The sequence below is a fragment of the Ptiloglossa arizonensis genome, unplaced genomic scaffold (assembly GCF_051014685.1).
Source record: "Ptiloglossa arizonensis isolate GNS036 unplaced genomic scaffold, iyPtiAriz1_principal scaffold0023, whole genome shotgun sequence".
Classification (NCBI taxonomy): Eukaryota; Metazoa; Arthropoda; class Insecta; order Hymenoptera; family Colletidae; genus Ptiloglossa; species Ptiloglossa arizonensis.
The window spans coordinates 1,677,406-1,702,405 of NW_027478393.1; the positions used below are offsets into that span (position 1 = coordinate 1,677,406).

Below are 25,000 nucleotides of genomic sequence, written 5' to 3' on the forward strand. Positions count from 1 at the left end.
CCGGTTCGTACCCATATCCGCAGCAGGTCTCCAAGGTAAAGAGCCTCTAGTCGATAGATTAATGTAGGTAAGGGAAGTCGGCAAATTGGATCCGTAACTTCGGAATAAGGATTGGCTCTGAGGAGCGGGGCGTGTCGGGCTTGGTCGAGAAGTGAGTCTGGCTGACGTGCCGGGCCTGGGCGAGGTGAACGGTATCATTACTGTTACCGGGATCCGATCTCGGTCCCGTGCCTTGGCCTCTCACGGATCTTCCTTGCTGCGGAGCTTCTGTGGCGTTTGACGTCGCGGTCGTTTCTTCGGCCGTCATTCAACACTCAGCTCAGAACTGGCACGGACTAGGGGAATCCGACTGTCTAATTAAAACAAAGCATTGCGATGGCCCCCAAGAGTGTTGACGCAATGTGATTTCTGCCCAGTGCTCTGAATGTCAACGTGAAGAAATTCAAAAAAGCGCGGGTAAACGGCGGGAGTAACTATGACTCTCTTAAGGCAGGGGCAGTGACGGTGCACACTGTATGGGGAGCGGCGACCCCACCTTCCCGAGCTAGGAGACAAGGCGGTTTGGCGGCCGCTGGACCAGGCTCCATTCGAGGTGGTAGTTTGGAGAGAGGGGCTTGGACCCCAGTCTGGTTAATAGGTACGTAGTGCCATTAATCTGGAGGCCTGAAGGTCCTCCGGATCAATAAACAGGAGGGAGGTCAGGCGGCCGTCGGGTCGCCAGGTCTCCTTGGTATGTGCACTTATGACTTGGCATATCTAATGGCTATGAATTGGAAACGATGGGAACTGATGTAACAGGAAAAAAATTCTTTTATTTTTCCATATTGAGTGACGATGATGCAGCCTCGGACGCAGGAGCTCCCGGCCCTGGAGCTTCTGTGGCGGACATGTCCGCTATGGACCGGAGGGCCAATGATGACAACCCTGGCTTGACAACGGACAACGAGATCTGGCAGTGTGTGGACCTCCCTTTGGGCGGGCAGATCGAGTGTGTTGCGTGCAGCCTTTCGGGCCGTGGCGGGTTGTTCCTGCAGGCGTCGCAGTTCCGGGATCATGTGGAAGAACAGCACCCTGCAGTATTGATCAAATGGAGGTGCGCCACATGTGGTAAGGAGTTTCCGAAACTCCACGCATGTAGGTGTCACCTCCCAAAGTGTAAAGGGTTAACCCGGACTAACGAGGGTGAAGGGGTGATATGCGATGCCTGTGGGGAGCGATTTGCCACCAAGCGAGGTTTGTCTATGCACGAACGGCATAGGCACCCGGAGATAAGGAACGAAAAGAGAAAGGCTGGTGGCGCAAACCAGGGAGAGAATAGACTAGGCAGAAGAGCCTCGGCCTGGTCAAAGGAGGAGACTGAGCCCCTCGTTCGGCTGAACGAAAGGTATAAGAACCTTCGGCAGCCGAATGTTGCGATTAAGCCATTTCTCCCTGGAAAAACTTTGAAGCAAATTAGTGATAAAAGGAGGCTCCTGCCCGTGCAAAGGGAGGAGGAAGCGGTCGACGAGAGCCCATCGGAGGAGTCCTCCGAGGGCAGCTCCTATGAGTCGGCCGTGGAAGATTTAAGCCCCCAGCCTCCTTCCAGCTTGGATAACTGGAGGGAGGATCTAAGGGGAGCTATTATGGCCAGCCAGTCGAATCAGGCAAACCATTTTAGACCGATCGAAATAGAGATAGAGGAGCTGGCTGGCCAGGAGGTAGTTGACGAGTCCGCTGTTAACGCCTTGTTGGAACGCTTCACGGAGCGACTGAAACAGGGCGTTCATGTAAGTGAGGGTCCCGGCAGGGACCGTGGAGTGGACCGTCAACCTAGAAGGAAAAATAAGGGGGCGAGTAAAATGAAAAAATTTGAATATGCCAGATACCAGGAGCTTTATAAGAAATGCCCCAAAAAGCTCCTGGATCTGGCTATAATGGGGAAGGCCATCCGAGACGAGGAGGTGGTTCTTCCCGAAAAAGAGGCAGTGGGGACACTGTACTCGGGTCTCTGGGGGGCGGTCGGACCCCAGACCAAGCTTCCAGTGAAACATATTAATAATCCCAAAATAGAAATGCGACAAGTATGGGTGCCCATCGCTGTGGGGGAGCTTGTGGAAAAGCTAAGGAGAATAAAGAAAAACACGGCCGCAGGGGTGGATCAAATTAAGAAGATCCACTTCCGAAGGGCTGGGGCGCTGCTAGCGTTCGCTAAGTTTTGCAATTTGCTGTTGCTGAGCCGAATCTACCCGGCACAGTGGAAAGTGAACCGCACCACGCTCATACCCAAAACGGGGAAGAGTGTGGCGGAAGTCGGCAACTGGAGGCCCATCACAATAGGCTCCTTGCTGGGTAGACTATATTCGGCGATGATTGACAAAAGAATAAGAGGCAAGATATCGCAACACCCTAGGCAAAAGGGGTTTGCGAGGGAGGATGGCTGTAAGAACAATATAGCCATTCTCAGCAGCGCCCTAGGCCAAATGAAAGAGAACAAAGGCGGCGTTGTCACAGTCATGGACATCTCCAAGGCTTTCGACACGGTTCCTCACAGCGTCTTAAGCGACGCACTGGAAGCGAAAGGCATTCCGGCGGCCGTCGGAAATTATATACAGACAATGTACGATGGCTGTCGGACGGTCATACACTGTAGACACAAAGAGACCCTGTCAGTGTCCCTGCTCAGAGGAGTCAAACAGGGTGATCCTTTATCCCCGCTCCTCTTCAATTTAGTAATAGAGCCACTGGTTCGCACTATACACGAGACGTCGGAGGGCGTTGGGGTGGGAGACGAGAAGGTCTCCATTTTGGCGTTCGCAGATGACCTTGTTCTTCTGGCCAAAAATAAAACAGAGGCACAAAAGCAGTGTGAGAGGGTACAAGGCTATCTCAGGAAGCTAGATATGAAAGCTGCGACTGAGAAATGCAGCGCATTCCAAATTGCGAAGAAAAGTAAGACGTGGTATATTAAAAACCCGGAACTAAAGTTGGGTCTGGAGGCTATTCCATATTCAGACCCCGAAACCATAGTTAGGTATCTGGGAGCCACGTTGGATCCCTGGAGGGGGCTGCGCCGCGTCACGGTTAAGGAAATTTCTGACGCGGCAAAATGCATAGCGAGGATGAGGTTGAAACCAGACCAAAAGGTCAACCTCATCAGAACGTACCTCCTGTCCAGGTATGTACATGGATTAGTGGCGAATCCGCCTCCCTTGGGCCTCCTGGACCAAATAGACCACGAAATAAAATTAACAATCAAGAAAATATTGCATCTCCATCAGTCAACGACCGATGGAGTTATTTATTCCGACAAAAGTCATGGTGGTCTGGGGGTCCAGAGGATTGCGAATATAGTTAAATTGGCAAAGTTGAGAAATGCAATCAAAATGAAGGAGGCCGAGGATGAGGCGGTTAGGTGTGCGTACTTAGGGCAGGAGGGGGTAATAAAGAAATATGCTGCGTCAGTGGGCCTCAGTTGGCCCACGAGTCTGGAAAGTATTGAGGGCGCGCGCAGGTCCCTCAAAAAGAGGGATACAGACAAGTGGAGGCAGCTCGTCTCTCAGGGCCAGGGCATAAAGGAATTCTTTGGCGACAAAACCGGTAATGCCTGGCTCTATAACCCCAATTTGTTGAGGCCGTCCAGATATCTAGATGCATTGAAATTACGTACCAACACGTTCGGTACAAGGGTTGCACTCATGAGAGCCAAGAAAGAGATGGATTATAAATGTAGGCGATGTGGCTCTCAGGCCGAGACCTTGGGGCATATTTTGGGCCAATGCACCCATACCAAGGCAAAGCGTATCAAGCGCCATAATAAAATATGTAAACTCGTGCTCGGCAAGGTGGCCAAGCACTGCGCTGTGTACGAGGAGCCGGTTATAAGCGTTCTGGGGGAGCTGCGTAAACCAGATTTGGTCATAAAAGACCATGATAAGGTTTACGTAGTGGATGTCACGGTGCGCTATGAGGACCGTGACAATCTCCGGAACGCATACCGGGAAAAATTACAAAAGTATCGGGAGACGGCGGAATACCTAAAAATTAAAATGAACGCTTTGCAAGCACAAGTGATCCCGATAGTGGTTGGGTGCAGGGGCGCAATACCCAAGGAAACGGCGATAAACTTGAGGACCCTCGGGCTTGAAAGCAAGGATGTCCTGACGGCCTCATTAATCGCCCTTCGGTCGTCGATCGAGATGGCGAACCAGTTTATTGACTACGATCACATAGGGTGATCGTTATATATATTTATTTATTTATTTAGTTATTTATTTATTATTATTCACGGACCAAGCCCTTGGGCTGGATGGATTATTTATTGAAGACGCAGCCGCAAGGCCAAGAAAATATTTATTGAGAACACAGCCGCAAGGCAAAGAAAAATTTTTTTTTAATGGAAACGCAGCCGCAAGGCAAAAGAAATATTTATTTATGGCAAACGCAGCCGCAAGGCAAAGAAATGGTTCATGGAAAACGCAGCCGCAAGGCCAAGATAAAAATTATAGCTCGAACGAGGCAGCTGTCAGCCGATAAATATGATATGTAGCCCGTCTCGGCCCTTTACACCGAGCGGTGCGAGTCCTGATACATCTTTTGTGTAGCAGGGCGCGGGGCGGATTCTACGCATGCAGAATCCGGGGCGACGCCTCCGCGGGGCTTTCCCTGGGCGCACGTTATGCGTGCGGCCGAGCTCGCCTCCCGAAAGGGTCCCCGTTCCTAATTTTTCCAAATCTGTGGGCAGATCGTTTGGCAGCGGAACTATAAAGTAGGCCCGACAAATTAACTAATTGTTATTGTTGTTACCTTACGAGGAGGTTTAACCCTCGGAAGTCCACCAAGTCTTCGGTCTTGGTGCAGTAAATAGCCAAATGCCTCGTCATCTAATTAGTGACGCGCATGAATGGATTAACGAGATTCCCTCTGTCCCTATCTACTGGTGGGGAGTAATTCAAGGGCTAGGTCAATGAAGTAGGAATACGGAGACCAGAACCCGGGGTTGCAGGAGCAGGGGTAGAGCATCCCCTGGCTCGCCGAAAGTCCAAAAATCGTCCATTACGGCCCAAACACGCTCAAACCGAGCCGGAGCTGGCACCGGCTTCGGCAATGACGAAACTACCCGATCGGATGCTGCGTACTCCCACCTAGAAACATTTACAAACACAGTGGAAAGAGTGCGCAGCAAGTGAAGGCGCCACGGCGAGCAAAATAATAATAGACCGAACACCCGTCACGCTGAAAAACAGCAAACTCGCCGCTGGCAATCGGGAGAGCAACAGAATTTTGAAGCTATCGAGCGAAAGTTTGGGTTGGGACTCAGGTGAGCCAAGGGTCGATGCTCCCCAGCCCGGCCGTTTTACTCGGGACATGATGCCCGAGGTCATGTTCAAGTTACGTTGCGTACCTCCACGCGGTCCCACTGGAGGTCCCGTTTCAACGGGATCGCTAAACCGAACGTAGCGAAACAGAGGGGGCAACTGCTGAGGTTTGTCCCCCCCGTGTTTGCCGTGCGGGGCGACCCGTGTCGTCGGAAAGGTGGGTCCTGGGATCTGAGGGGGCCCTGTCCTGCGGGAGAGTGTGCACCCAACACGTACCTTTGGCCACTGCTTCGACTAGACGGGCGGCTAGGCGAGAAAAGCAGCTCTGTGCCTAGTCAATCGGCTTGGAACGACCATACGTCTCGGCGAGTGGGTTCTATATTGGGCGAGGAAGGGGACCTTGGAGTCCGGGGAGACCCGGTCGGCCTTGGAACGCGGACTATATCCTGGGTAATGTCCTAACCTGGCGGAGCCAGGTTCCATTTGAGGGTCCGAGGAGGCTGGGACATGCAGCGGGATGAAAAGACGTAACATAAAAATGGAAACTAAACACACACAAAAATCGGATCAACCCGTGGTCGTTCTTGAGGCTCTCAAGAGCGATCCGGTAATAATAAAGAAGGAGGTCGACGGTGCGGGTGCTCCCGGCACGTCGTCCCCAAAGACGAAGAAGAAGGTGGAAGCTGGGGAGGGACAACAACACGCCTCCCCTAGCAAGGTTGCAAAAGGCACGGCGAAGCCTGCGGGTGATAAAGCCCCCGCGCCGCAGCTGCCCAAGAAGAAGATCAAAAACGCGGCCGCGCCGCAAAAGCAGGATGGACCGGGTGTTCCCACCCGTAAAAATCCAAAAGAGCCACGGGCCGTAAAGCCCAGCGCTCACAAAATGTCAGAGGCCCACGGGAAGATCCCACCGGGCCCGGGTGTAAAGCCTGGAGACTGGACAACGGTCTCCAGGAAGAAGAAGGCCGGCGCAGCCATACCAGGCAAACCGGCCTCCGAGAAACGGGGCAAGATACCGGCGGAGGCGGTATCTGGGCCCAAAATACGGCCGCTCGATCTCATACGAGACGAAGCCTCGGCTGTGATCACGGATGTCCGGAGCTTCTGCCTTCGACCGGAGTCGAAGGTAACAAAGGAAGCCGGCAGCCATGTGATCGGCCAAACATCCGCGCCCTACGAGCTTGTCCAGGAACTGCTCATTCGCAGCAGCTTCCTCGAAGGGCAGCTCGCCGCGGTGCGCCAGGACTCCAAGGAGTCCCTCAAGGCGGCCGTAAAGAGCGTGGCGCAGACGACGCTGAAGGATGCGAAATCTGCAACGAGGAAGCAAGTGTCGACCTACGCCGATGCGGTAAAGGTCGACACCAAGAGAGTTTCCCCAGACGCGGTGGTGCCACCCCGAAATGCGGTGCGCATATTCCCGCCGAAGGGAACAAAACAGAACAGTGACATCACTAAACGCACTGTTCTGTCAGTCGTCAAGCCCACCAAGGCCAAAATCCGCGTTACAGCGGTTCGACGCATCCACTCAGGTGGCATAGTCGTCGAGACCGAACGCGAGGAAGACCTAAAGGTCTTCACTAACTCGGCGGAACTGAAAGGAGTAGGACTTTCAGTTTCCGTCCAAACGAAGAGGAAGCCTACACTTATAGTGTATGACGTTCCTCGAAAGGTTACAAAGGAGGAGGTTGTATCCAGTATTTGGAAACAAAACCTCAGTGAAATGACACAGGGGGAAGTGTCATCCGCCTTGAAAGTCCGGTTTGCAACCGGGCCCAAGGCGAATAACGCAAAAACGACCAACTGGGTCATTGAGTGCAGCCCGCAGGTTCGCCTGCGGCTCAAAGAGAGAGGCCGAGTATACATCGGATGGTCGTCTTGCCGTGTGCAGGACTACATTGCGGTGGCTCGGTGCTTTAATTGCCAGAAGTTTGGCCACATGGCCAAACACTGTAAAGTGAAGGAGAAAGTCTGCGGACATTGTGCTAGAGGTGGGCACACGATGAGCTCCTGCAACAGTTTGAACGAGACCCCGGTCTGTTCAAACTGCAAGGCAAGGGGCAAGAGAAACGACCATCGGTCTAAAGATAAATCCTGCGCGTCCTATCAGGTCGCGCTGGAAAAAATAATAGCCCGGACCGACTACGGCGGGCAGAAATGAGAGAATGAGAGATTGAACGCAGTACAGTCTTGTGCTTCGGCCAAGACTCCTCGGGCCGGGAGCCAAGCCCCACCCGCTTCGGCGGGTGTACCCCGGATTGGGTTGGACTCGAGGTGGCAGTGACGGTTCGCCGCCGTCACCCTCCGAAATACGTGACGGTGCGACAAGAAGGTGGATGCCCGACCACCAGGCAAGAGTAGTGAGAACGCTGGTATAGACTTAAAGTCCGAGGTACAGCGCGTCCCTTCGCTCGCGAACGGACATCAAACACACTAATAATATATGTCCCTATCTACTGGTGGGGAGTAATTCAAGGGCTAGGTCAATGAAGTAGGAATACGGAGACCAGAACCCGGGGTTGCAGGAGCAGGGGTAGAGCATCCCCTGGCTCACCGAAAGTCCAAAAATCGTCCATTACGGCCCAAACACGCTCAAACCGAGCCGGAGCTGGCACCGGCCTCGGCAATGACGAAACCACCCAAGCGGATGCTGCGTACTCCCACCTAGAAACATCTACAAACACAGTAGAAAGAGTGCGCAGCAAGTGAAGGAGCCACGGCGGGTAAAAATTATAAGCGACCGATCACCCGTCGTATTGAAAAATAAAGCAACACGCCGCTGGCACTTGGGAAAAAAGCAACAGAATTGTGAAGCTATCGAGCGAAAGTTTGGGTTGGGACTCAGGTGAGCCAAGGGTCGATGCTCCCCAGCCCGGCCGTTTTACTCGGGACATGATGCCCGAGGTCATGTTCAAGTTACGTTGCGTACCTCCACGCGGTCCCACTGGAGGTCCCGTTTTTAACGGGATCGCTAAACCGAACGTAGCGAAGCAGAGGGGGCAACTGCTGAGGTTTGTCCCCCCGTGTTTGCCGTGCGGGGCGACCCGTGTCGTCGGAAAGGTGGGTCCTGGGATCTGAGGGGGCCCTGTCCTGCGGGAGAGTGTGCACCCAACACGTACCTTTGGCCACTGCTTCGACTAGACGGGCGGCTAGGCGAGAAAAGCAGCTCTTTGCCTAGTCAATCGGCTTGGAACGACCATACGTCTCGGCGAGTGGGTTCTATATTGGGCGAGGAAGGGGACCTTGGAGTCCGGGGAGACCCGGTCGGCCTTGGAACGCGGACTATATCCTGGGTAATGTCCTAACCTGGCGGAGCCAGGTTCCATTTGAGGGTCCGAGGAGGCTGGGACATGCAGCGGGATGAAAAGGCGAAACTAAATATGGCATCACAAATACAAACCCAAACCACAGACCAACCCGTGGTCGTTCTTGAGATTCTCAAGAGCGACGCGGTAGTAGTAAAGAAGGAGGTCGACGATGCAGGTGCTCCCGGCACGTCGTCCCCAAAAATGAAGAAGAAGGAGGAAGCTGGGGAGGGACAGAAACACGCCTCCCCTGGCAAAGACTCAAAAGGCACGGCGAAGCCTGCGGGTGACAAGAACCCCGCGCCGCCTTTGCCAAAGAAAAAGCCAAAAGACGCGGCCAAGCCGCAAAAGCAGGATGGACCGGGTGTTCCCACCCGTAAAAATCCAAAGGAGCCGCGGGCCGTAAAGCCCAGTGCTCATAAAAAGTCGGAGGCCCACGGGAACATCTCACCGGGCCCGGGTGAAAAGCCTGGAGACTGGACAACGGTCTCCAGGAAGAAGAAGGCCGGCACAGCCATACCAGGCAAACCGGCCTCCGAGAAACGGGGCAAGGTACCGACGGAGGCGGTATCTGGGCCCAAAATACGGCCGCTCGATCTCATACGAGACGAAGCCTCGGCCGTGATCGCGGATGTCCGGAGCTTCTGCCTTCGACCGGAGTCGAAGGTAACAAAGGAAGCCGGTGGCCGTGTGATCGGCCAGACATCCGCGCTCTACGAGCTTGTCCAGGGACTGCTCATTCGCAGCAGCTTCCTCGAAGGGCAGCTCGCCGCGGTGCGCCAGGACTCCAAGGAGTCCCTCAAGGCGGCCGTAGAGAGCGTGGCGCAGAGGACGCTGAAGGCGGTGTGCCGCCCAGATGCGAAATCTGCGAAGATTACAAATGTGTCGACCTACGCCGAAGCGGTTAAGGTCGTTAGCAAGAGAGTTTCCTCAGACGCGGTGATGCCACCCCGAAACGCGGTGCGCATATTCCCGCCGAAAGGAAAGAAGCAGAACAGTGATGTCACAAAACACACTGTTCTGTCTGTCGTTAAGCCTACCAAGGCCAAGATCCGCGTTACAGCGGTTCGACGCATCCACTCAGGTGGCATAGTCGTCGAGACCGAACGCGAAGAAGACCTGAAGGCCTTCACTAACTCAGCGGAACTGAAAGGAGTGGGACTTTCAGTTTCCGTACAAACGAAGAGGAAGCCTACACTTATAGTGTATGACGTTCCTCGTAAGGTTACAAAGGAGGAGGTTGTATCCAGTATTTGGAAACAAAACCTCAGTGAAATGACACAGGGGGAAGTGTCATCCGCCTTGAAAGTCCGGTTTGCAACCGGGCCCAAGGCGAATAACGCGAAAACGACCAACTGGGTCATTGAGTGCAGCCCGCAGGTTCGCCTGCGGCTCAAAGAGAGAGGCCGAGTATACATCGGATGGTCGTCTTGCCGTGTGCAGGACTACATTGCGGTGGCTCGGTGCTTTAAGTGCCAGAGGTTTGGCCACATGGCCAAACACTGCAAAGTAAAGGAGGAAGTCTGCGGACATTGTGCTAGAGGTGGGCACACGATAAGCTCCTGCAAGAGTTTGAACGAGACCCCGGTCTGTTCAAACTGCAAGGCAAGGGGCAAGAGACACGACCATCGGTCGAAGGATAAATCCTGCGCGTCCTATCAGGTCGCGCTGGAACAAGCAATAGCTCGGACCGATTATGGCGGGCAGAAATAAACGAAACAAAACCGAGAGCATCCCTCTGAGACAATACCGGGTCGTGCAGCATAACATGCGACGAGCCCGGATTGTTCTTGATGAGGTGAGAGAGTTGATGCTCTCGCGAAGGGTCGATGTGCTGCTCGCGCAGGAGCCCTATTCCCAAGAGGGTACCGTCCCTGGGCTGGGGCTTGCGACGAAAGTAGTCACGGGGGGCACACCGGTAATGGCGGCAATTGCTGTCCGGAACCCGGAACTCTCCGTGGTCAAAATCTCGCATCTGTGCGACTCGCATTTGACCTGCGTTTGCATCAGCGATGATGCGGCCGGAAGTTTTTACTTGGTCAGTCAGTACTTTCAATGCTCCGAGGAGATTGAACCCAGCTTGGCTCGACTGGGAAAAGTACTTGATGCTCTCGGACACAGTCGGGTCGTTATCGCGGCGGACGTCAATGCCAAGTCCCCCTCGTGGGGCGGCACACGAACGGACGCGCGGGGAGATAAACTCGAAGAGTTCATCGCTCAACACGGCCTGACTGTGATGAACGATGCTGGAAGTATACCCACATACTCCAGCCCAAGTGGCGAATCATGGATCGACGTTACGCTAGTGACGAACGATATGTCTAAATTTATGAAAAACTGGAGGGTCCGACACGATTGGACCTCCAGCGATCATCGAGCGATTGAGTTTGTGTTACAGTTCGCAGACGTGAGCGAGAATCGTCGTGCCTTGGAGCCCCGATTCCGCACGTCCAAAGCGAACTGGTCTCGCTTCGATCGTGCGTTGCTTGAACGCGAGAGGCTCCTTCCCGGAGACGTCGAATGTCGAAGGGATGTCGAACATCTAGCACAGGAGATCGAGCTGGCGATCGTCCACGCGTGCAAAGCCTCCATACCTGTCAAGCAATGGCACTCAAAATCCGTCCCTTGGTGGACGAGGGAATTGACCAAACGGAAGACGCACGTGTATCGTCTGAGACGTGCCTTCCAGCGTGAGAAAGACCAAAAGGAGAGAGCAGCTAGAAAGGCTGAATACAATAACGCCAGAAAAGCCTACACAGCTGCTGTTCGAACTGCCAAGTTTCAAAGCTGGACAAACTTTGTTACCGAGCAAGGAAACAAGGAGCCCTGGGGGCTCACATACAAGATCGCCCAAAAGAAGGTGCGAGTTGAGACAGCTGTCTCCAACATTCGAACGCAAGACGGCTATACGATGGACTGGAAATCCACCGCCTCGCAGCTCCTCGGAGCGTTAATCCCGGACGACACGACCGCGGACGAAACGCCGGAGCAATCGAACATCAGGCTAGATTCAATCACCGACCCGCCGACGGAAGACTGCACAGTCTTCACTAGGAAGGAGGTTGGAGACGCGATCTGGAGCCTAAAGCGAGGAAAATGCCCTGGTCCGGACCGTTTAGAGGTCGAAGTCCTAAGACGCGCGTATGGATCCGTCCACAGCGGTCTGCTTCGTCTCTACAACGCGTGTCTGTGCAAAGGAGTATTTCCCGTCAGATGGAAAGTCGGCTCTATCATTACCATACTGAAAGGGCCCGACAAACCACTGACAAATCGTATAGGCCCATTTGCCTACTTTCCATCTTGGGCAAAGCGTTGGAGAAGCTGATGCTGCTAAAAATGAGAGAAGTGTTTCTGAACCCCGACTACTGCTCGGATCGGCAATACGGATTCAGGCCTGGGCGATCCACTGATGTCGCGTTAGTGAAGTTCAGGGACCTGGTGTCTGGCCGAGAAGAAAAGTATGTATTGGGACTCTCCTTCGATATCTCCGGTGCTTTCGACAACGTCTGGTGGCCCAGCATCCTACAGAAGTTGAAAGCCCGGGGATGCCCTCGAAATCTCTACAGACTGATGGTCGACTACTTCGCCGAGCGTGAGGTCACGATAGTTTCCAAACACGGCATCGTGCGCAAGAAAGTCACCAAAGGCTGTCCACAGGGTTCGATTCTCGGTCCGAGCTGTTGGAACCTAGTCTTCGACGAAGTTCTGCAGCTCCTTTCGAACACCGAGCTCGCGTGCGAGCCCATAGCCTACGCCGACGACCTTCTCGTGATTGTTTGTGGAAACACGAGACGCGAGTTGGAGCGCAAAGGCCAAAAAGTCGCGGACGTCATTTCTGGTTGGTGCGCCACCCAGAAATTGGAGCTGTCAGCGACCAAAACCGAGATGGTCCTCTTGAAAGGTTCTCTGGATAGAGAAAGGCCTCCTGTGGTAAAGATTAACGAGAGAAGTGTGGCCCTTAAGCGTACCATCCGGTACCTAGGGGTCCACTTTGACGCTGGTCTGGGAATAAGGTCCCATGTCGATTACTTGAGCGCTAAGACCGCGCGAACGTTTTACGCGCTAGCGCGGCTTGCGCGGGCGAAGTGGGGACTCGGACATCGAGCCATGCGAACATTGTACGATGGCCTCTTTGTACCGATAACGGCGTACGCCGCTGCCGGCTGGGCTGACCGTCTGGGCTCTGTTACGAAGACTATCCTTGCCAGAGCTCAGAGACGTGTGCTGCTCGGCGTCACCAAGGCCTACCGCACGGTATCTACCGATGGAATCTGCGTGATCGCCGGTACGATGCCGGTAGACCTGGCGATAGTGGAGCGTGCGTGCGCCTTTAACATCAGACGACAAAACGACATCGCCCTGGGTGACTGTCGAATAAGTCACGATGAACTTGAGTCAGGAGCGGTATCCCCCTCGGAGGCAAAAGCCCGGGTGAGGGAGGAACTCCTACGACAGTGGCAATTGAGATGGTCGTCGTCCGAGAAGGGAAGGACCACCTTCCGATACTTCCCGGACGTGTCTGACCGTCAAAAAGCCATTTGGATTCACCTCGACCACTACGTGGCCCAATTCCTTAGTGGACATGGAAACTTCCGTGCGAAGCTAAAGGAATTTACCCTGGTCCCGGACGAGAACTGTGTCTGTGGTGAGGCCGAGACGCCTCCACACGTCCTGTTCCGCTGTCCGAGGCACCGACGCGCGCGAGAACTCCTACGACAGGCAGCCGAAGGCAACGGCCTTTCATGGCCGGTAACAGAAGCTGACCTGGTCACCGAACATCTATACAAGGAGTTCCGGAAATACGCACGCGCGGTGCTGGGGAACAACATCAGAGGTGAATAAATTGAACGCAAGACGCGACGCAACAGGGTCGAACTACTCCCCTGCGTTGCAAACTCGAAAATCATCATTGAACGCATAACGCAACGACATAGGGTCGATCATTTCCCCTTCGTTGCTCACTCGAACATGAATTCAACGCACAACGCGACGCAACAGGGTCGAACTCTTCCCCTGCGTTGCAATAAATCGAACCATTCGAACGCATCACGCGACGGTGCAGGGACAACCAATCCCCTCCCGTTGCAGGAGGACTCGACTATTTGAATTTGATCGCAGTACAGTCTTGTGCTTCGGCCAAGACTCCTCGGGCCGGGAGCCAAGCCCCACCCGCTTCGGCGGGTGTACCCCGGATTGGGATGGACTCGAGGTGGTAGTGATGGTTCGCCGCCGTCACCCTCCGAACTACGTGACGGTGCGACAAGAAGGTAGATGCCCGAACACCAGGCAAAAGTAGTGAGAACGCTGGTATGGACTTCAAGTCCGAGGTACAGCGCGTCCCTTCGCTTGCGAACGGACATTGAACGCACTAACACTACATGTCCCTATCTACTCCTGTGCGAACGCGTCGCATGCCGCTCTTTGAAAAACTGTGTTTTTAAGTGGATAAAAGTGAACCAAAGTTTATGTGTGGACACTCTTCTTGGAGAGCTAAACGAGAGGAACAATCTGTGATATTAATTACAGTGTTTAGTGCAATAACACATAGTGTTTTACGGTGTCAAAGATTTCATAGGAAACCTAACCTCGAAGCGAGGCACGCCACCGACGCCGCGTAGCGGCCATTACGCCGCACCTCATTGGCTGACCGTGGGGCCCGGGCGGCGCCCTGATTGGTCGGTGCGGAGAACCAGCGTCTCCGCTATTGGTCGGTCAGGTGATCGAGACCTCACCCGACCAATGATGGATCAAGATACTGACGACAATATGGCCACCAGATGCAACTCCCGGAAGCGGAAGGAGGGGAACAGAAACAACTCTGACTCCGAAAACTTCCACTCCGTCAGAAGGCAAAAAAAGCACACATTGTGCAGCTCCGACGAAGAGGGTGGAATAGCCACGAGAGCACACGCGTCACCCGCAGAGGAATTAGTAAATTTCTGCAAAGGCCTCAACGGTGAAGCAACTTCAAGAGATCTGAAATATATAAGAAGGAAGGCCACAGAATGTTGCAAGCTTTTCCAGAAAATGCAAGAAGAGAACAGCGCCCTGAAGACAAAGCTTGAAAAAAAGGACAACATAGAAGAGAAACTAAAGCAGCTGAATGACAGTATACGCGGAGCCGTTGAGAAAATCGCCGAACGCGATTGCCTCCCCGCGAAACCACCGGTTACCTACGCAGAGAAAGCGAAAATGCGGTCAAACTTAGTCCAGCAACAGACCGCCAGAACACCAAAACACGTACTAACGGTATTCCCGCAGGAAAACAGCAAAATCCAAAACAGCGACGAAACCAAGAAAACCATAATCGCAAATGTCGCACCGGCGAAAGACAAGCTCAAAATAAGAAACATCAGGAAAATAAGCAATAGTGGTGTACTTATTGAAACCGAAACTAAGGAAGATATGCAAAACCTTCTCAAGAGCGACAAATTAGGCAAAGCTGGACTGTCGGTTGGGCAACCGACAAAAAAGAATCCCAGAATGGCAATATATAATGTATCGAAAGACCTAACAGAGAAGGAAATACTAGCAGCCATCTGGATGCAAAATCTTGATAGCATACCGAAATCCAAATATGTGGAAGGATTTAAGTTGTTATTCAAAACAGGAAGCAGAGCAAAGGAAACCGTAACCTGGATTGTCGAGGTCACACCCGAGATACGGAACACACTGAAGAAACAGTCGCGAGTATTCATAGGATGGAGCGCCTGCCACATCCAGGACTACATTGCGGTCAGCAGGTGCTACAAGTGCCAAGCATTTGGGCACATAGCTAAATTTTGCAAAGCGACCCACGACACCTGCGGACACTGTGCGCAGGAAGGACATTCCTACAAATCATGTCCAAAAACAACACAGAAACCCTCATGTATAGCCTGTAAACGGGCGAAACAGCCACATGACCACTCATCGAGATCCCCAAATTGCGCCGCCTACAGGAACGCCATAGAAACATACCTCTCAAAAATCGACTATGGAAAATAGAACCAATAGACATGGAGTTGCTGGAACTCTCAAAGTGCGGCTGGCACAAATTAATGGCCAAAATTCAAGACCAGTTATCGACGAAATTAGACAGACGGCTAACGACAAGAGCATATACATCATCACCATACAAGAACCATACAGCTATAGAAACAACATCACGGGTTTAGGTCTACACACCAAAATAATAACCGACACCAAACGATTCACAAACATTGCTACACGGGACACTGTAAAAGCAGCAATTGCAATCCTAAATAGCGAATACACAGTGGTAAAGACAGAACAACTCTGCAACACACACTGTGTCTGCGCCGAAATCACAGTAATGAACCTAAAGTTATATGTTGTAAGCGCGTACTTCCAATTCTGTGACAGAATCGAACCATATCTCCGGCACCTGGACAAACTTCTCCAACACCTGAAAGGGTGCAATGTAGTCCTCAGCATCGACGCAAACGCAAAATCTCCACTTTGGCACAGCGATTCAACAGACGAAAGAGGCGAGAGCCTCGAAAACTTCATAGCCCAACATAATCTATATATCATAAATGAACACTCCGATACATGTACTTTCGACAACAGCCGTGGCAAATCAAACATCGACATAACCCTGGCGAACACATCATGCTACAAAAAGATCAAAAATTGGAATGTGCACTCAGGACTAACCACCAGTGACCATAACCTTATTACATTCACCATAGAAACATCAACACCAACGAACTGTACAACAAGAGAAACCAGGTACAACATAAAAAGGGCAAACTGGCAAAAACTGAAATCAATTATAAGCCAAAAAATAAACGAGGCTTCACCCGAGGAGGCTAATCCAAACAATAATAACGCAGAAGAGCAAACAAATTTCATACAGCAAACCCTAAAAACTGCGTGCGATGCTGCAATACCGAAAAAGAAACAATTCCCCAAATCTGTTCCATGGTGGAACAGCGAACTTACAACTCTGAAAACGGAAGTACGACGCGCGCGACGAGCATATCAGGAGACAGTTGCCGAACACCGTCGGGAAACATTGAGAAAACACTACAGGACACTCAGAAACAAATACATAGCTTGCATAAGGAAAACAAAACTACAAAACTGGAGAAAATTTGTTACTAAGGAGGGAAACGCAGATCCGTGGGGCATCATCTACAAACTGCAAACGCACAAGATACAACCAGAAAAAGCCTGTGAAACAGTAAAGTACCAGGGCGCTCAGACCTTGTCATGGGAAACGACGTCACATGCCCTGCTTCAATCACTAATCCCGGACGACGACCTGTCGGCAGAAACACAGTGGCATAGAGCAACCCGCAGAGATGTTGAAACACCTCCAGACACAGAGGACACACCGCCATTTGAAATAGCAGAAATCGAAAAGATAATTCACCTTCTCAAAATTAAGAAAGCCCCTGGATTTGACCTTTTAGAAGCTGAAATAATAAAGAAAGCATGGCCCTGTATAGGAAGCAAAACCACAGCTCTCATGAACGAATGTCTGACGCAAGGCGTCTTTCCTCAAAAGTGGAAACAAGGCGTCATCAAAATCCTACTCAAATCAGAGGACAAGGACAAAACGAACCCAAGCTCTTACAGACCGATCTGCTTACTGCCAATACTAAGTAAAGTCTTGGAAAAACTGATAGCAAACAGACTCACCAATTTACTGCACAACCACCCGCTCACAGCAAACAGACAATTCGGCTTCAAGAAAGGCAAATCTACAGAAGACGCCTTGGTAACCATGCGCCACGTAGTCAACAGCTCCAACCACAAATACGTGGTTGGACTACTATTTGACATCTCGAGCGCCTTTGACAGCGTATGGTGGCCAAGCATACTGTCAAATCTAAAACTCCGAGAATGCCCCAGGAATCTGTATCTACTGATAAAGGACTACCTCGCGCGAAGAACCGTTAAAATAACAAATAACTATACTTCTACTGAAAAGAAAGTCACCAAAGGATGCCCTCAGGGCTCCATACTTGGCCCAAACTTCTGGAACCTGATCTTCGACGAAATCATCAGCAACATCAAATGCCTCGGACACGAACCCATAGCCTACGCCGACGATCTATTGGTCCTGGTGTCAGGAAACGCCAGAAAAACAATAGAAGAAAAAGCAAACAGTGTCACACAAGCCATCGTCGAGTGGTGCAAAAAACACAAACTCCAGCTGTCACAAACAAAATCCGAAATGCTCCTCCTTAAAGGCTTCTTGGACATTAGACGACCACCCACAGTCAGGATAGAACAAAAATCCCTGAGAATGCCAGCAGTTGCAAAGTATCTGGGAGTCCACCTCGGAACGAGGCTGAACATAACACCTCACATAAACCACATAACCGAGAAAAGTAAAAAAGTGTTCAACAAACTTGCACACGTGGCAAAGTCCCAATGGGGACTAAACTACAATTGCATGCTAACACCATACAAGGGAATTTTCGAACCGATAATCACATACGCCGCAGCGGGATGGAGCGACCGCATAAACACGTGGCACATCAAGAAACTAAAACAAGCACAAAGGCAAGCTCTCTTACGAGCCACAAAAGCATATAGAACCGTATCAACGGATGCCCTTACCCTGCTCGCGGGAGTCACCCCAATAGAACTGCTCCTCACCGAAAGGAAAGCACTGTATCACCTAAAACACAACGAAGAATTCACAATAGGACAACTCCAGTTCACACCATTGGAAGGCGAACCGGATAAAGTAAAAATCAACCAGATAAAGGCACAAATAAAAGCACAAACCATTGACACATGGCAAACAAACTGGAAACACACAACCAAAGGAAGAAGTACGTTCGAGTTCTTCGACGACGTACAGCAAAGAATAAAGGCAACATGGATAAAGCCAAATTTCTATACTATGCAACTCCTGACCGGGCACGGTAAAATAAAGGAAAAACTACACAAACTCGGCATCTGTGACGACGACATATGCAGCTGTGGACAAAGAGACACAGTAAAACACGTCATCTTCCACTGCCCTAACCACGACGAGGAACGAAAGACACTGAGAGATAACGTTACCCGAGCCAACATCCAATGGCCCTGCACACTGCCGGAACTGACGCGTAAGGACACGTATCACCTACTGCACACCTTCGCAACCAGAGCAATGGGATCCCGAGAGACAAGGTAACCGCAACGCCATATAACAAAATAGAAATAAGACATAACAGCCTTCTTACAGCAGAGACCAGCCCCCGGACATGGTATCACGGGCACTGCTTCCATCAGGAAGAAGTGTGCCATGACGGGTGACACCGGGTGCTACGGCACCCGACGTCAAACACTCGCTCAAAGATCCGCGAGCCCGTACGAGACTGAGCCTCGAGCTAGTGATCTCGCCTCCCCGTGGCCCCCGCTGGATACGTCTCGCTACTGATCACTGTGCTCGCATAGAATCACTGGCGAGATGACTAAGTAGATCACTTCCCTGGCGGGACAGTCTACTCTCCTGATGATCCTGAGCGGTGAAGGAGGGGTTTTTCCGAGCCCCGCCGCACAAAACATCTACGTGCGTGACCCCTGGCAGCGGTTGCAAGCTAGCCCCAACACCGTTCGGTTTAGGCGAAAGCCTTGGTACGACACAGCTTGCGCACTTGGCGCCCGGGAAGCTGGTAGACAATCAATGTCCCTATCTACTTTCTAGCGAAACCACTGCCAAGGGAACGGGCTTGGAAAAATTAGCGGGGAAAGAAGACCCTGTTGAGCTTGACTCTAGTCTGGCATTGTAAGGAGACATGATGGGTGTAGCATAAGTGGGAGATGGCAACATCGCCGGTGAAATACCACTACTTTCATCGTTTCTTTACTTACTCGGTTGGGCGGAGCGCGTGCACCGAGGTCTTCGACCCGGTTGTCACGGTGTTCAAGAGCCAAGCGTGTAAGAGTGGTGTGAGGCATTCGTGGCCGATCGCCAACAATACTCCCGCGTGATCCGATTCGAGGACACTGCCAGGCGGGGAGTTTGACTGGGGCGGTACATCTGTCAAAGAATAACGCAGGTGTTCTAAGGCCAGCTCAGCGACAACGACCCACTCCCAATTCCTCTTTTGGCTTTGAGAGTGGTACGTGACGGCAGGAGGGACGGGGGCCTTGGCTTTACCGCCCGGGCCGCGAGGATGGTAACTCTATAAATTGCCCTCCAATCCTAAGCTACGGTGCGCGGTGATGGGACGCGTGGTTGGGGGGGAGGCCCCAATCCCAAGCGGCCAACAACTCCGGGGTACCTGCCGACCCCCCGGAGTATTTAGGCCTGCCCGGGTATGGCGGCTCTGCCCGGGTCGACTTACGTTCCGACCTACTCGTGGGATCCAAAATGGATAAAAATAATTCAAAAAAAAAAAGGGGGAGGGGGGACGGTGCGTGTGGCGCGAGGGGTGGCGACGGAGGGGGCACTCGTGCCCCACCCGGCGCCGTTCGAGGAGGGGGACGAGACGGCGTCGGTCTCGTCCCTGGCGTCCGCGACCAGCGCCGCGGGCGTAAACAGGCGCAGGACGGTGGAGGGGCGGAGGACGGAGGAAGATCCGTCCACGTCCGCTGCTCCACCGTTGCTCACGGTGACCGACGGGGAGGAGGACCTCAGGGACGAGGATACGGCCCATGTATCGGCCCGTATTGCCTCGTCCCTGAGGTCTATTGAGAAGGTGGCCACCACCTCGCGAGGGCTGACTACAGCATCCGCGAGGTCGGTTGGCCAGGCCGCGACGGAGGCGCGAAGGGCTCTCCAGGAGCTGGGACGCCGTGTACCAGCTGCCTTGGAGTGCACGAACGCCCAGCTAAGGCAGCGTGTGGAGTCGCTGCAGGACGAGCTTGCGTGCTTGCGGAGGGAATCGGACGCCCTTAGGAGGCGCCCTCATCCGGGGCCGACGGGCGTATGCACGTGTGGGGGAGGGAAAGCGGGAGCTCCCCCCACACCAGCGGCGTCCACGAGGAGCATCGAGCTCCTCATGGACGCCAAGATGGCGGCCATGATGGCCGTCATCCGCGGGGAAATACGGGCGGCGCTTCGCCCCAAGGACGGAGCGCCGGCGGGACAGAGGACCGGGCCCGGGAAACAACCGAGGTGCGGGGGACCGCAGGGGGGGACCATCGCGGCTCCGGGCCCTGCGGCAAAGACGAAGGGCAGGGGTGCCGTGGTGGGGGCGACGGCGGGGGCACAAATGCCTCCGCCGCCGCCCCCATCCGGTCCCTTGTGGACGGAGGTCCTGGGCCGATGGGCGGGAAGGACGGCGAGGAGGGCGGCCCGGGTGCCGCCGCCTCCCCCGCCGGTTGCCCCGAAGAGGGACGGAAAGGCGGGGAGGGCGAAGCCCCGTCTGGGACGCCCCCCTTCAACGGCAGCAGACATGCTGACCGTCCCGGAGGGGGGGGGGCGTCTCCTACGGGGAGGTGATGGCGGCGGCCAAGGAAAAGATATCCTTGGCCGCACTCGCCATCGAGTCGGTCCGCCCGAGATGGGCGGTGACGGGGACGCTCATGCTGCGCGTGAGCGGCCCCGACAACGCAGCCAGGGCGGACCGACTGGCCGAAAAGCTGGGCGAGGCCTTGGCACCCCGGGGTGTCAGGGTCGCCCGGCCCACAAAGAGCGCGGAGCTGCGCGTTTGTGGGCTGGACGACTCGGTCACCCGGGAGGAGGTGGCCAGGGCGCTGGCCCAGGCCGGTGGCTGCTCTGAGGGGGACATCCGGACCGGGGAGGTCCGGCGGTCCTCCTCCGGCCTGGGAGCGGTGTGGGCACGGTGCCCTCTTCCGGCTGCCCGGAAGTTAGAAGCAGTCGGGAGGATCGTGGTGGGGTGGGTGTCGGCGAGGATCGAGGTCCTCGCCCAACGCCCACTCCAGTGCTACCGCTGCCTGGAGACGGGCCATGTCAGGCAGCGGTGCACCTCCGCGGTGGACCGCAGCGGTGCTTGTTACCGCTGCGGTGCCGAAGGCCAACGCGCGAGCCACTGCGCGGCGGCCCCCAAGTGCCCGCTGTATGCGGACATGGGGAGACCCGCCGCGCACCGAATGGGGGGGAAGCAGTGTACCCCCCCATCCCGACGAGGGCAGAGGAGGGGGGCGCCGGGGCCGCTCCCGGCGCCGGTGAGAGTAGCCCCAGCTGCGAGCGCCGCGGCGCCCGCGGACCTGGCCGCGACCGCCGCGACGGCCGCAAAGAAGGGGTCGGAGGCGGCGGCGGCGTTGATGTCCGCGATGGAGGTGGACATTGGCCCCGCCGCCGTCCTCACGGAGGTGCCACCAGGAGGCGGTGAGGAGGCCATCAATTAATGGCTCCCCGCCTCCTCCTGCAGGCCAACCTCAACCACTGCCGCGCAGCGCAGGACCTAATGTGTCAGACGCTGGCGGAGTGGGGGGGTGGTCTGGCAGTCGCTGCCGAGCCGTACCGCGTCCCCGACCATCCGCATTGGATGGGGGATGCGGACGGCTTGGTGGCGGCTGTGTGGCAGGGCGGTGACGGGTCCCCTCCGTTCTCCTTACTGGAGAGCGGGGCGGGATTCGTCGCCGTCCAGTGGGGGGGAGTCGCCGTGGTGGGGTGCTACGTTTCGCCCAACTGCGGCCTTGCTGCCTTCGAGCAGTACTTGGCCGGGGTGGGGGCGTGCCTCACAAGGATTGCGCCCCGGCCGGTGCTGGTCCTGGGGGACTTCAATGCCTGGTCTGTGCCATGGGGGTCCCCCAGGACCAATCGAAGGGGCGAGGCTCTGGGCGACTGGGCGGCGGGCTACGACCTCCGGTTGATTAACCGGGGGTCGGAGCTGACGTGCGTGCGGCGCGGGGGAGGGTCCATAGTGGATTTGACGTTTGGATCCCCCGGCGCCGCGCGTATGGTGTCCGGGTGGGACGTGGTGGTGGGGGAGGAGACATTATCGGACCACCGGTATATCCGCGTGGTCCTGACCGCCCCCGAGGCCGCCGCGGCCCCACACCGACACCTCCGCCCGGGAGCGGGTAGCGCCCCACCACGCAGATGGGCGCTTCGGCGCCTTGACAAGGACGTCCTGGTGGCAGCCGCTCTAGCCGAAACCTGGCCTCGACGGGAGACCAGGCTGCCCGACCTGGAGGAGGCCGTGGCACGGCTCGGGAGCGCCGTCGCGCGCATTTGCGACGCGGCGATGCCCCGGGCCGGGCCGCGGTCTCCTCGTCGGGCGGTGTACTGGTGGTCGGGCGAAATCGGGGAATTGCGGACAGCATGCGTCCGGGCCCGACGCCAGTACACCCGCGCGCGTCGTCGGGCCGGACGGAACGGCGACGACGGCGCGCGGGCGGGGGCGGCGGAACTGTACGAGTCCTATCGGGCGGAAAAGAGGGCTCTGCAGGTCGCCATCAAACGGGCCAAGGCCCAGAGCTGGAAGGAGCTCCTCGAGACCCTCGAGCGGGATCCATGGGGGCGCCCATACCGGATAGTTCTGAATAAACTCCGGCCATGGGCGCCCCCGATCACCGAGGGTCTCGACCCCCAGCTCTTGAGGGACGTGGTCGACACGCTCTTCCCGATCGTGGGGGAGAGCGGGCCACGTCCCTCTGCGGACCCGACCACCTGGTCCGCGGAGCTGGGGGTCTCGGCTGGGGAGCTAGCCGCGGCCGTCCGAAGACTCGGGGCGAAGGATACTGCCCCGGGTCCTTCGGGAGTGCCCGGCCGAGTCTTGGTCTTGGCCGCGGACGTCCTGGGTGACGGCCTCCGGGAGCTATTCGACCGCTGCCTGGAGGCCGGGCGATTTCCCTCCGCATGGAAGGTGGCCCGAATGGTCCTCCTCCGGAAAGAGGGTAGGCCCGCGGAATCTCCGTCCGCGTACCGGCCGATTTGCCTGCTCGACGATGTGGGCAAGCTCCTAGAAAGAGTCGTGGCGGCCCGCATCGTCGGGCACCTGTCGCGGGGTGGGCCCGGGCTGGCGGAGTGCCAGTTCGGGTTCCGGGAGGGCCGGTCGACGATCGACGCGATTCGACGCGTCCGGTCCCTCTCGGCCTCGGCGGTCTCCCGGGGTGGGGTGGCATTGGCGGTGTCCTTGGACATCGCCAATGCGTTTAACACCCTACCCTGGGAGGCGATTAGGCGGGGGCTTGAGGAACATCGAGTCCCCGCCTACCTTAGGGCAGTCGTCGAGGACTACCTCCGCGACAGGTGGATCGAGTATCCGGGCCGGTGCGGGACGGAGAGGAGAGCGGTGTACTCCGGGGTTCCGCAGGGGTCGGTGTTAGGACCCCTGCTGTGGAACCTCGGGTACGACACCGTCCTGCGGGCCGAAGACCTCCCCGACGGCGTCAGTCTGACGTGTTACGCGGACGACACCTTGTTGTTGGCCGTCGGGGGGGACTGGAGGGGGGCTGTTCGGGCCGCCGAGGACGGTGCCCGGCGCGTCGTCTCCCGGATCAGGGGGATCGGTTTGGAGGTGGCTCTCCACAAAACCGAGGTACTCGGGATGTATAGACCCCGGGGAGAGCCGCCTCCCCCCCTGATCCGGGTGGGTGAGTCGGACGTCGAGGTGAGGTCTCAGATGAAATATCTGGGACTTCACCTCGACAGCCACTGGCGCTTCGAGGGCCATTTCCGGGCCCTGGCCCCGCGGTTGGAGAGGATAGTTGGCGCTTTGGGCCGTATCCTCCCCAACCTGCGGGGCCCGACTGACCGGGTTCGCCGCCTCTACGCGGGAATGGTCCACTCGGTGGCCCTATACGGGGCCCCCGTTTGGGCGGGCGACCTGGCCGCCTCCCGGCGCAGCAAGGTATTGCTGCGCCGGGTTCAAAGGCGGCTTGCACTGCGGATCGCCCGGGGGTACCGGACCGTTTCGTATGAGGCGGCGAGCGTCCTGTCAGGGCTACCCCCGGCGGACTTGATCGCGGGCGCGCATGCGGCTTTCTACGAGGGCCGCATGCGCGCCCGCGAGGATGGGGTGGTCCTGGCGGGATGCGAGGTGGAGGCCCTCAGGCGCCAGGCCCGGGAGTCCATGCTGCAGCTTTGGCAGCAGCGGCTGGCCGAGCCGTTGTTCGGCCAGAGGACTGTCCGGGCTATCCGGCCGGTCCTGTTTGAGTGGCTGGGTAGGCGCTTCGGCTCACTCACCTACCGGTTGGTGCAGGTGCTGTCCGGGCACGGATGCTTCGGACAGTACCTGTGCCGGATCGGTGTGGAAGAGGCGGCGCGCTGCTGGCACTGTCCAGCGGACGAGGACACGGCGCAACACACCCTCGAGGTGTGTCCGGCCTGGGGGGTGGAGCGCCGTGTCCTCACGGCCGTGATTGGGGCGGATCTATCGCTGCCGGGTGTGGTACGGGCCATGCTCGGCAGCGAGACGAAGTGGCGGGCCGTGGCCTCCTTCTGCGAGGAGGTAATCTCGCAGAAGGAGGCCGCGAGCCGCATTCGCGAGAGCGGGAGACCGCGAGCGAGGCCTCGTCCGAGGCCGGGGGCGGGTGGGC

At 55.8% G+C, this 25,000-nt stretch overlaps 1 pseudogene; it reads left to right on the top strand.

Moving 5' to 3' along the window:
- LOC143154456 (large subunit ribosomal RNA) overlaps nucleotides 1-569 on the top strand; it is a 2,838-nt pseudogene extending 2,269 nt beyond the window's left edge.
- The last annotated feature ends 24,431 nt before the right edge of the window (nucleotides 570-25,000 follow it).